Source organism: Colossoma macropomum, unplaced genomic scaffold (assembly GCF_904425465.1).
Source record: "Colossoma macropomum unplaced genomic scaffold, Colossoma_macropomum, whole genome shotgun sequence".
Classification (NCBI taxonomy): domain Eukaryota; kingdom Metazoa; phylum Chordata; class Actinopteri; order Characiformes; family Serrasalmidae; genus Colossoma; species Colossoma macropomum.
Window position 1 is genome coordinate 11,517,951 of NW_023494786.1, and position 12,458 is coordinate 11,530,408.

The 12,458-nt window shown below is 38.0% G+C and overlaps 1 protein-coding gene across 5 annotated transcripts in view; it reads left to right on the plus strand.

Moving 5' to 3' along the window:
- The window catches only part of arhgef12a (Rho guanine nucleotide exchange factor (GEF) 12a), a 63,139-nt gene that overhangs the window by 1,996 nt on the left and 48,685 nt on the right, over positions 1-12,458 (plus strand). The window lies entirely within an intron of this gene.

The window sequence follows — 12,458 nt, forward strand, 5'->3', positions numbered from 1 at the left end:
TTTCTGTAATATTCAGAATGGCAAGGCTTTCCTCCTGTGTGAAATAACTTGATCCCACTGGTGTTAGCGGTGTTAAACTGACATGGCTGACAGATTTTCACTCAAAGTGCATGAGGTAGTGACAAGTAAGGTCGGTATAGTAAGGGTTGTCATGTACAACAGACTCTTGTGCACCATCAAAAAAGCCAAAAAAGTACTCCTCCACTTGGCCAGGAAGTCATCAATAGTGTTGGACATGGTTCTCTTTTAGCTTTATGCAGTATATAGTGCTTGATACAGTACAAGAAACCTAGACTAACGATTTGATTTAGTTCAATAGAGTACCGTACAGTTCAATACAATACAATCCTCATCCCTAAAATTTAAGTTCAGTCTTGAGTAATATTCTAGATATGAGTAGATATAAAGGGCTGGTTTCACAGGCATGGATTAAGTCAAGTCCTAGGCTGAAATGCAGTTCCAGTGGTGACTCACCACTGAACATTCATTTTAGTCTAGGCTTAGGCTTAAGGTGGATCTGAGGAACTGGCCCCAAGTGTAGTACAGGACAAGATAGAACTGGGCAATATGACCATATTTATCGGTATTGTGATAAATTACGTTGCAGCATGTCAAAATATTCTTTTCTAAATTCTGACTTCTTAAAAATCCCTTCCGACTGTGTGTTTAATTACAAAGAGAGCATCATTAGTCTTGTTTCATTGGATTTAGTGCAGCACAGAGTGTGAGATGTTGAACACAAGTAAGCAACATCATAGTTTTGAATAATATATTTAACATGTGGCACTGCTTTGTCTATTCTAACTTACCAGACGTCAGAAAAACATTGTATATTAAAAACTTCCTGAAGTATTGTGATATTTGCCATATTGCCAACCTCTAAGACTAGACTTAATTCCTACCCGGAAAACTGTTACTACTGCACGGCTACTGTACTAAAAGATGTAGTAAAATAGTAAATGTTATATCTCTACCTGGTACTAATCCAGGTAGATATAATCCCACTTTTTACGTTTTATAGCTAAATGTTTACAGCATTGGAAGATATGTACATGAGAACTATTGGGTATCTGCACCGAGCCGTGGTTCCTACAACGGTGCATCCCTATAATTAATATGCCCTGTGAGCGTTAAAGGATGTTTTGTGTATATTGAGAAGATACTTTTACATTTATGTAAGTGGGAAGATGAAATACCGTTAGGATCATCACGATTACATGATTGAACCTGATTACTTGATTGGAAAAAATCACTTAAAATTTACATTCTTAGTTTACGTGGTAATGCACATTTTCAGTTCTCTTACTGCTCTCCGTACAGTACAGCCTGATGGACACACCCATTCATATGTATTTTTTGTGAGAATGTTTGTTTAATGTCTTAAAGTTTTTTCCGAGTATATTTTTTTTGATAATGTATTTCAGGCTTTTTGAAAAGCAGCGTAAAGCTTGTTATTGTTCAGTTAAGACCATTTACATTATTTTCTAAATGAAATACAAAGTTTTGTTTGTATTGTCATCAAGCCTTGTTTTTATTAATTATGGAGCGCGGCATGTTTTATTCGGCTAATTCAATTAGTCACGCTTTTTGTCATTCTGTCAGATCTGAAGTGAAGTAATGTGCTCTCTGGTAAGAATTTAAAGATGCAGATGATTGGTGGGATTCATGCTAGCTTGATTATTTATTTTTTTTATCATGATCACTGTGGCAGTTCACATCTGGCTGAATTTTCTCAGTAGCCTTACGTTTGCAGCCAACATCAGCTCAATTATAACTTTATGTTCAACAGTAGTCAAGGGAACTGAACAACTGAGTGCTATATAAAGACCAGGTCAAATTGAAGTCTTGGTCACTATGTGCTCATTAAACTTCTTTGAATGAGTTATAATCACAGACTCCGCTTAAGATAATTAAAGGTTCAGCAATCTCCAATGCCCTCTAAGTCCCGCATGAGGAATATTTAGCACAACACTAAAACATGAAGCTGATATACAGTTACATTTAGACAAAGTCATTTGGCAGCTAATGACTGTTTGACAAATTAAGTAGCGTGCAGTGTTGGGCCGCTGGCTCGTGAGTCGTGTATTCATAAGATCGTTTCAAAAGGGGGAAAAAAGAAAAAGATGAAGACAAACAGATACAAGCAGCATGTCTGAATCATAGGTTACATGCTGGTGGAAAATCTGGAATTGCTAAATCATAAGAGAATGAAATATAACTGGCCTACTTTTATGGGTTTTGGCAGCCACAATAAGGACGGATTGAGTACTGATCATTTGTAATTCCAATAACTGTGACATTTTTCATATATAATAAGTTGGTATTGGAACAACCTCTTGAATTGTTCTTGGATTTGTTGTTTGTAACCATAACTCAGCTTTAAAAGACCATATAGCAAGGATTTCAATATTTTATCCAGCCTTTGCAGGCTGTGCTGGTAACAGAATCCTCTTATTTGGATAACCGTGTGGAAAGTAACCATGGTAAATGGTTAATCTGTTTTGTTTTATATTCAAAAATATCCAAAGAAAATGGGTAGTTTTCTGTGTTGAATGATGGAGGCGACCTAAAATCAGCCTGAAGCACTGAGCGCGCTCAACCAACGTAGTTCAACTGGTGCGTTTCTGCCGCAACAAATCGCTGTTGTCGGTAGAAAACCTAGTAAAACCTCCAAAATGATAACATTACAGGAGAAGGACAAAACATACTTTACTTTTAATGTAAGTCAATGGAACCAGCTGTTCGAGCTGCAATTACGTCAACGGAGTTCTGTGAATAGGATTTTAGTCCCGTAGTTGAAGTCGAATTGTCTGTAATTCCGTCTAGCGTTTGAACAAGGAACTACAGGGTTCTGTGACCAAGCGGCCTTGCGCAAGGCTGCAGCAATCCTTAAATATGCCACGTATGTTTTATGCCACTGATCAGCTCTCAGAATCGGCCGATCGATCCTTCCATCTCTAATGTTTACTGTTACTGGGGGGTGTTAACGGTGGGAACTTGGTTACCTGTCACCACGTGCAGACCTAGTAGGCCTACATGAAAAACAACAGTGGACCCTGAGGAACACTGGTTAGGTTTTGTGCTAACAAAATTAACCTTCACTGTGCTACTTGAACCATCCCACAAGATGAACCAAAATGGAGCACAGGTCTGTTGTAAAACAGTGTAGCAATGATCATCTGGTGATTCACAGTTTTAAAGGCAGCCAAAAAGTCAGGCGAGTTGAGGACAGAGGTCATGGTTTAAATGGCTTCAGTGACTGCCAGGAGGTTGACCAGCTTTGTACCCAGACTGTCTGGAATATCCTTCTGTTGCAGATATGAGGACAGCCATTCAGTGACTTTATGCTGTTTCTGATATCAGGTTTGTTGTGTTTCACATGGGCAAACCTGAAGGTGGCCTTCTCACTTTGTTGGCTAATGAATGCCTGTTTGAGGGTGGATGGAACTTGGCATGTTGGTGAGATGCGTTTTGGGATGGTCGGAAATGATCTACAAAGGTCAAATGGATGGTTTGTGGAAAATGGTGGAAGGGTAGGGATTGAGTGAGCAGGTTTTGGGAGATTTATATGTAGCAGAAGAGAAAGACAGATCAGATCTTTCCTCTCAGTTATTCACTGAGATGTTAAAGAACTGCAGGCTGATTGTTGAACTAGTTTGGAGACAAGTAGAGCGCGTCAAGAAAAGAAAGGGTAGTTTCATGAAACCAAACACTGTTGCCTTGAAGCTTTCAGTGTCTACAGCATAACTTATGAAATTTACCCATATTTACTGTGTAGACTATGTGCAAAACAAATGTGTTTGGCATCTCCTCAGCCAGTGTATTTACAATACAGTAACAATTGCCTGTGGAAAAGAGGCGCCCTTATTGATGATTGTGCTTCTTAGCAAGCCAGGAAAAACCAGACAAGCAGAATTGCTGAAAGATCAGAATTTAGGCTAGAAGTGGTTGCACTCATTATAGAGAGGTGATAATAGTCATGGGGGAAGTTATGTTTCTTGCATAGGTAAAAAATTAAGCAGGAGAAAGAAGAAGGATACTGTTCAGTTTGAGTTGGTGTAAATGAAAGAAGAGCTAGGGAAAGGGCAAAGACACAGCGGAATCCTGGAGAGGGGTCACTGTAAGACTAATTGTACAGATTCTGGAGAATGACCTGTTTAGGTGTTGGTAATATTATTTTGGGGGGAGAACTATGAGCAAATAGTATAAATGTATATGATATAATGGTATGTAATAACATTATGGAGATCTACTTCAACCTCCAATCTTGAATGAAAGTTCACGTGCAGTGCAATTGTATCTTTAGCTGGGGTATCTGTGACAGCTCAACAACAGTGATGCCTCAACAAGCTAACATTTGCATCACCCACTGTAGGGAGATTTTCTGTAGAAGATAAGTCCCCCTCAGCCACTACAGTGGTTGACTCCACTGTTAGATCACAAAGGGATAGCCTTTGTAATAGAGGTCTGCACAAGGTGGGTTCATCTGCGAGTCTCGCGTGGTCTGCAAAATAATTTGTTGGTGAGATTAAAGGAATAGCTCCACAGAAAATCTAATTGACATGTTTCAGCGCTTACCTGAGATACAGTTGATCAGGGAAGACATGTTGACATGTTTGATATCTAATGTGTGTACTTTTTTTAGTTTACAACAGGAGACTCTAAGCTAACGTTGTTAACAGACACTGGACCTAGACTGTCTTCAAAGTTATCACTGTAAATACATGGCAAAATCTACCAACATTTAAACTAAAATTGGAACTACGTTATCATCCGCATTACGTCCAGCCTTGTAGTACTGTAATTCTGTTTTCAAATTGGACTGTGGCATCCCCTGGACCGGGGGTGTGTTGTATGTCAAAACATCACTATGCAGGCCTCCGTTTCTAAGCATAGCTAAAGCGTCATAACTGTAAGACATGCATCTCAATTAAATAAAGCTACAAAAATCAGATGTTGCATTCAATGTTGTATAAACAGTAAACAGAGCAAAGATGTAGTCCAGTATTTTACCACCGATTCCCTAATAATACAGAAACATGCAAACGGTGGCTTTTGGCAATGAACTAGAAACTAGCAAGAGTGCTGTTTGATAAAAGTATTGTTGAGAGTATTCATTGATCATTTTTCATCTGAAGGTTACAAACGAAGGTCGCAAAAATTTCTGTGGATGAGAAGTGAATTTGTGGTAAGCTTTTTCTTAATGCTTGACAAACGTTTGGCAGTAGAAATTAATCAGCACATTTTTTCATTATCTTCAGTGGCAGTTTAAGTTTCAGTAGCTCCCATCTTCCACTGCAGAGACACACTGCCTCAGTTGGCATCACCTGGCACTCGCCACAAGTACACTCAATTCAAAGTCGTACGAGGAGTCGCAGGTATGTCTGGTGAGTCAGTGGTGGGTTTGGAATCCAGTTGGCTCATTTCCTCCTGTCTGTACTCAGATTCAAACATATTCGGTTGAAATTTGTGCTAAAATCAGACGTTTAAATTTTCCAAGTACATTAGCCTAGCTTCTCTGCCAAGTTACCTTACTTACCTTATTTATGTGTGTCTAGGAAACCAAATAGTGCTGCATTTGGTCATCTTGCACAGATTGGTAACAGTGTAAGTCCAGTGTTTATCAACGTTAGCTTAGCATCTCCCGCTGTAAACTAAAGAAGCAACCTTAATAAACCGAACATGCCGTGGCTGATTTGCATATAGGGCAGGTGATGAATCACATTAATTTGACTTTTCACTGAGCTATTCCTTTAATGTTGAGCCGCTGCAATCATAGTGGGTAAAGAGCCAACAGGTTGCAGACTCATTCAGGTAATAAATAAGCTCAAGTGTGCCGCACAGAAAAACACATTAGTAATTAGTACATGCTTCATACATGTAATGAACCTATATAACCTCTGCTGCATAACTTATGCACAGAATTAAATTATCCAAGAAATGCCTGACTTGTAGATGCTTTGCTGCAAAATTAGCTAATAGTATAATGTTGATATAGAAAAAAAAAGCAGCAAAGCGAAGCTGCTTGGCTGTGCTGTCGCACACTTGGCTGTCAGCAGTGACATCACAACAGATGTTATTTTTGTGGGTGAATGTGTGAAGCTACAGTGGATCTGGAGCCTGTACCACTGTATCGTAGTGGTCGCGTGGGCATGCTCTGCACTAGTGGTGCGAATTAATAAAGGCTGAACACAAGGACAAGGATCATAGCCCAAGGTAGGTAGTTGCGAGTAGGGCATGACGTGTAATGGAAGCAGCTAGGAGCAGGCAGGAACAACACTAGAGTTTGTAGGCGCAGGCAGATGTGATATGTGGTTGTAGTGGGCGGGTGATGGCATTAATATTCAAGCCTGTGCAGATCTCTAATGTGTAACTTACTTTCCTTACTTCAAATAAAAGCTAACAGGTTGATCTGTAGTGGCTAAAAGATTTGCCTGATTTGTAATGACCAAAGCAGTTTATTGTTTAATCAGAACACATTTCTAAATGTAATTATTCTTAATAATAATTATCTATTTATTTATAAAATGCTTTTCACACTCAGCTCAAAGTGCTTTACAGACAGGTGATAAAGCTGAACAGTAGTACAAGAAATTATAAGTATTAATTTAGAATCATTTAAGACAATGACAGATTAAAAAAAAGATAAATCCCAAAATGTAGATGTAGAAGTAGAAGTATAGCATATTTTCCTTTGTGTTCTTCTAATTCATTTCTGATTTTTTTTTGCCTTCTGGTAGCACTGTGATACCCCTTAAAATATAGGCACACAGTTGTGTCTTAAACAAATTTTTGAATGCTTTATTATGTGCTGTGAGCTTCCAGACCAGTGAATTTCTGAGGTTGTTTGCTTGAATTAAGGCAGAGTAGTGCAGACTCATTTGTAACCAAGTCACATTACTGCATTAATGTATTTTCAATATGCGGAAGTATAATCACAATATGGTATTTTGTCTTAGTTGTACTCTGACTCATTTTTTTCCATTCCTGTCTGGTGAAAGTCATCTCTGTAGCATCCTACTCACTGTAACCATAAAAAAAAAAATCCACAATGAAATGCATCTGTGTAGATTTGTCGTTTGGCTTAAAAGAAACTAGGCTTATATTACTCGTCTCTGTTGCTGTGCGAGGGTCCTGGTGGCTAGAAGACTGACAGATGCTCTCACTGGAGTGCAAATGAAGTGTCGGGGTGGGCCGGCCTCACACACTGCTGCTGCTTTGGCATTCATAGACCAGCCCTCCACCACTTTTTCTTTCTTTTTTCTCTTTCTGTCTGTCTCGTCTCTTTCTCACTCTGAGTCACAAGAGTACTGTTTCACCCCTAAAACCTCATCCCCCTTCTTGAGAATCACACCTGTAGTTTGGGTGAAGAAGTGCTTCTGAAAGCCTCTCCACACACCTAGTAACCAGATGTTGACAGTTGTAAATATGAGTGTGTAAGCCTAGCAGCAGGTGAGTCATCTGCCTTGTCAAAGTACTCTTTGTAATGTTAGGTGTTGCCCTAGCCTGCAGAAGCGGTGCAGTGGCTCCTCCAGCTACTTCTGCTCCTGCTTAGCCTGTGTGCTCAAAATGATCCTGGTGGAACGCCTGTTTTTCAGATTGCGATGAAAAGCGTGTTTATAGTCACTGCTAGGCAGGCATGTGACTGTTGCAGTCAACATTATCTTAAAATCTTACCTCCCAATTATTAATCGGTTGTCCATATAACCAATAAGAGGGAAGAAATTCGTAAAGCAGTGTTTAGATTAAACTAATTGGGGCTATCTTAAGATGTTCCATGCAAATTTCTTAGTGCTGTCTGTTTTGTGCATTACTGTTTAAAAGTCAGAGCATATGCTTCATTTTTTTAATTCAAAACTGAGATTAAGATTTTTTAGGGGATATTTTTGAGGAGAACAGATATAAGATTGCATAAGGAAGGGGAAAGTCAAAAGAAAACGGTTGAAAAAAACGGGTTTTTGAAACAGAAACAGGTGTGACACTGTGAGAAGACAACTCAACACTGAGTTTGAAAGGATGTGTAGCTCTCTAACCATTACTGAGAAAAGAAAACAGAGGAAAAAAGAGGAAAATTTGCAAATCAGACGAAGAAGCTGCTGGTGGTCTCAGAACAATGGAGTGACCAAACCAATGTTGAGACCAGACCTCAACATTACTGAATGTGTTTGGGCTTACTTGGATCATGAAAAGCAGAAAATGCAACCAGCTTCTGAGACTGAACTTTGGAAGGGTGGAAGAATATCCCTGCAGATTTCTTTAATAAACTGAAAGCAGGTCGCCCATAACGAATAGAGGCTGTAATAAAGGCAAAGGGTGGACACACAATTAATACAAAAAAATGTGATGTTTAGTTGTTGGTGCTTTTGTGTAATTTTCTGTTGAATATACATTTTCTACTGTTTTTGCTGATCCCCAAAAAATGAATAACTTGTGCTTAAAGGCCAATTTGACTGGAAATTGAATAAATGAAGGGGGTCTCTGACTTTTTGCAAGGTACTGTGGGTCACCGCACTCAAAGAAGTTCAACAGTCAGTAATAAAGGTCACGTATTTGATCTTCACAAGCTTGTGTTTGGTCTCTGTAATCGCTCTGTCCTGGTTGTCATACTTGGAGCTTAGCTTTTGGGCTATTCTCCACCAGTGAAAAAACATTTATTGTTAACTGAGATTATGATTTCAACTAGGCATCTACTGTGTATCATATTGTGTTACAGTGTATAATATTGTATCACTCTATTGTGAATAACCAGCTTGAGGCTAACCTTTTAGGTTGTGATTAGAGCTTTAGCTTGTGACTCTATAAAGCACAGCGTTTTTTTCAGACATTGTGCTTTTAAAATGCAGAATGCTCAACTAAACTGAAAATGGGATTACTAACCTATTAACTTAAACATTTTATAGCCACTTCTTTTTGCTGAATCCAGACACCATAGATTCATGTTAAATTTATAATAAGTCATTCTTAAGTTATTTTTTGTATGCTAAGTTTTTCTAACTTTGCTTTCTCTTGAATTGGTTAACTATTCACACCTTTACTGTTAATATGAAATGCATTTTAGACAGAGAACGAAGATTCTGTTACAAAAACCTGACCTAAGGTATGGAATAAAGGCTGAGTTCTTCAGCTCTCCAGATCTTACTATTGTAATAGACAGGAATCTTATGCTTGACAAGACAGAGCATGAATATGTAATGAATGCTTAAGTGTTTTCTGTGGGCAGGAGCTACTTCACCACTGGGAAAAACATTGATATGTGGAATCACCATTTTGTTTCTCAATCCTTTATGCAGTTCTGACACTGCATGTATTATATGGTGATTTTGGAATCTGCTCCTGCTGATGCTGTTTCCATTATTCTGGACATTTATAAAAATACAGTCAGTATTGATACAGGTTCAGCAGAATTTTTATTTGTCAGCATATCTAATCAGGTTTTAACGGATGGTGCCCATTCTCCCATTAAAATTTAATTTAATTGTTCGGTGTCTGTTATTCTGTCTGCAAACCCTATTTGTATACCAAATTTTGAATATCTGGTAAGGTGCAAACTGATACAAGATCTTTGGAACTAATACTGATATTGATGTTAGACTACAGGAAATCAGTGATGATTGATATTTATGCTCGTGTTACTAACATTTTGTCTGAAGTAGATAATCATGTTGATCTATGTAAATCAGATATTCTGATTAAGAGCATTCCAGATTGAAGATCTAGCAAGTGTAAAAACCCTTTAAAAGCCTTTTTGATATCATAACAGTATCTCATCTTTCAGGTTGAATTCTGTAAGCTTACATTGTCAGACACGGAGTTGGTGTTTTACAGTGGAACAGCTGAACACCACTCTAGACTCAATTGAGTTTCAGTGCTAAATTGTGCATTTCACATACATAAAATGGAGATGATGCGTTTGCCAGTGTTGTAGATCCTAAGTTTCCATGTAATTTATTTGAGTGCAGCTGATGTGAGCCAAGAAACTGAACAAACCGTCTTTCTGAGAACTGTGAAAACCTTCAGCTTCAAGTAATGTTACATTCTCCCCAGACCGCTGGGATAAAGACTGCTCACCCTACTGCTCTGTTCCATCCATTATAGAGGTGTTGAAGCCAGTATGAAATGGCTGTCTGGTATTACTTTCTTGTTAGCTGTTTTTGTTTGTACTATCTGGTTATTTCTAGACTTTATATACACACACTTTTATTCAGTGTAATCCAGACATGCTCTTAGGAAGTGGGATTCACTCTGTTGTTGAGCCTTGTTAAATTGGTCAAATTAAAGGGGCACCTTTTAAGCTTCTTAAATTAAGTAGATAATGTAGTCGGCCTAAGATGATTACTGAGTGAAAACATGACTAACTAGGCCTAGTGCTCTTTTCCCTATGTTGAAAGTGAGGTAAGCTACTACGCTTAATATAAATTTATACATGATGATTATTGTCTGCAGAATTGTTGTGATAAACAACACAATTATGATTCAAAGTCAGTTGTGAAGTAGCACATGTGACATTACAGAGCCTTCCCCTATAGCTTACATCTTCCCTGGAGGTAATATAATTAGCGTTTGGGTTAGCTTCTACTGTTGTTCAGTCTTTTATAACACACCAGGTTGGCGACATTTTTGTTTCCAACCAAACAAACGTAAACAGCTGTTGGATGCTAACAGTGTTACATACTGTCTTTGCAGAAAAGAGATTGTTAGGTAGGGTGGTAATACTACATATTTGCCAGCACATAAGTGTAGACATCATCCAGCTCAGTCTGGTCCTTAGCAGAGGAGAGGGTCTGTCAAATCAACTGACTGGCAAAATCAACAAACTAACACTGTGCTTCTATACAGGCTCATCCATTTTACACTCTTTTGTTTCTTTTCTGTAATTTTTTTTCAGTACTTTTTAAAAATGTTTGTGATATTTAACAATATTAGTAACCAAACTAAGGCTATATGCTACACACAAAAAAGACCCTGGCAGTGGTTGTTTGGAAGTCCTTATATATCTGTAAACTAACACATTGACGGCCTCACTGTGAGACATCCTCTTTCACCCCCATGTGCAATTTGTCCCTTTTTGAAAAATCATTAATTTTTTCTTGTTTTAGAAAAAAAAACATACAGCATCAGCATAATTTGATAAATGTTTGTTTAATGGTCTCACAACAGAAAAGGAGTGTTTCCGTACTTTTTTTGGTTGGAATGCTGATGAAGCTCATGTTTGAGACAATTAAAGAAAGATTTAGCAAACTATGCTAGTGCTGTATGGTTCTTCTCTATATTTGTCCTTTTTTAAACAGCCCATTTACATCTCTCATCTCTTTTTTATTGCGTGGTTAATGTGTTTGTACCAATTCCATTTTGAAAAAAATGGAACATTTTGTAAAATACAATACAAACAAGAGTCTGTGATTTGTTAAGTATCTTGAAACTGTATTTAACTGACAAAAGTGCAAAGATGTCCATTGTTTTCACTAACCAACTTAATTGTGCTTTGTAAATACACACAAATTTAGATGCCTACTACACACAACTACTGTGTTACACCATCTTTCCTTTTAATTACTCTTTTTAATCATTTGGAAACTGAGGATCCTAATTGGTGCAGTTTTGCAAGTGGAATTTTTGCCTATTCCTGCTTGATACAAGACTTCAGCTGCTCAGCAGTCTGTGGTCGTCGTTGTCTGGTTCTCCTCTTCATAATGTGACATACATTTTCAATAGGAGACAGATCTGGACCGCAGTCAGGCCAGTCAAGTCCTCGTGTTCTGTGTTAACAAAGCCACGCTGTTGTAGCATGAGCAGAATGAGGACTGACATCTTGATGGCAGCATATGGCTCTCTAAAATCCCAATTTTTTATTTTTATTTTTTTCTAATGCAATGCCATATGAGGGCTCTAAGGTCACACACATTCAGCAGTGGTTTCCGGCCTTGCCCTACGCAGACTGAGATTTCTGCAGATTCCATGAATTTTTTTCTGATTATTATATATGGTAGATGGTGAAAGACCATTAAAGTTCTTGCAATTTTGAGTTGAGAAATTTTCTTTTTGAGCTGTTTAACAATCCTCACACAGAATTTGGCACAAAGTGGTGAACCACAGCTCATCTTTGCTTGAAAAGACTGCCTGGTCGTCGGTCCTTTTATACCCGGTCAAACATGTCACTATTATTTTGATCCATCCCACCTTTTTTCGAGTGTGTCATAGGCATCAAATTCAAAATGTCTTTATATTTACAAAATGCAATCAAGTTGGTCAGCCAAAATATTAAATGTTGTTTATTTGTACTTTTATGAGTTAAATAAAGGCTCAAGAGAATTAACAAATCACAGATTCTTGTTTCTGTTGTGTTTTACAAAATGTCCCATTTTTCCAGAAATGGGGTTTGAACGTTACTTGATGAAATGTAGAAAGCTCACCGTTGATTCTGTGCTGAGTGGATTTGTCCAAATTTGACTCGAAACATC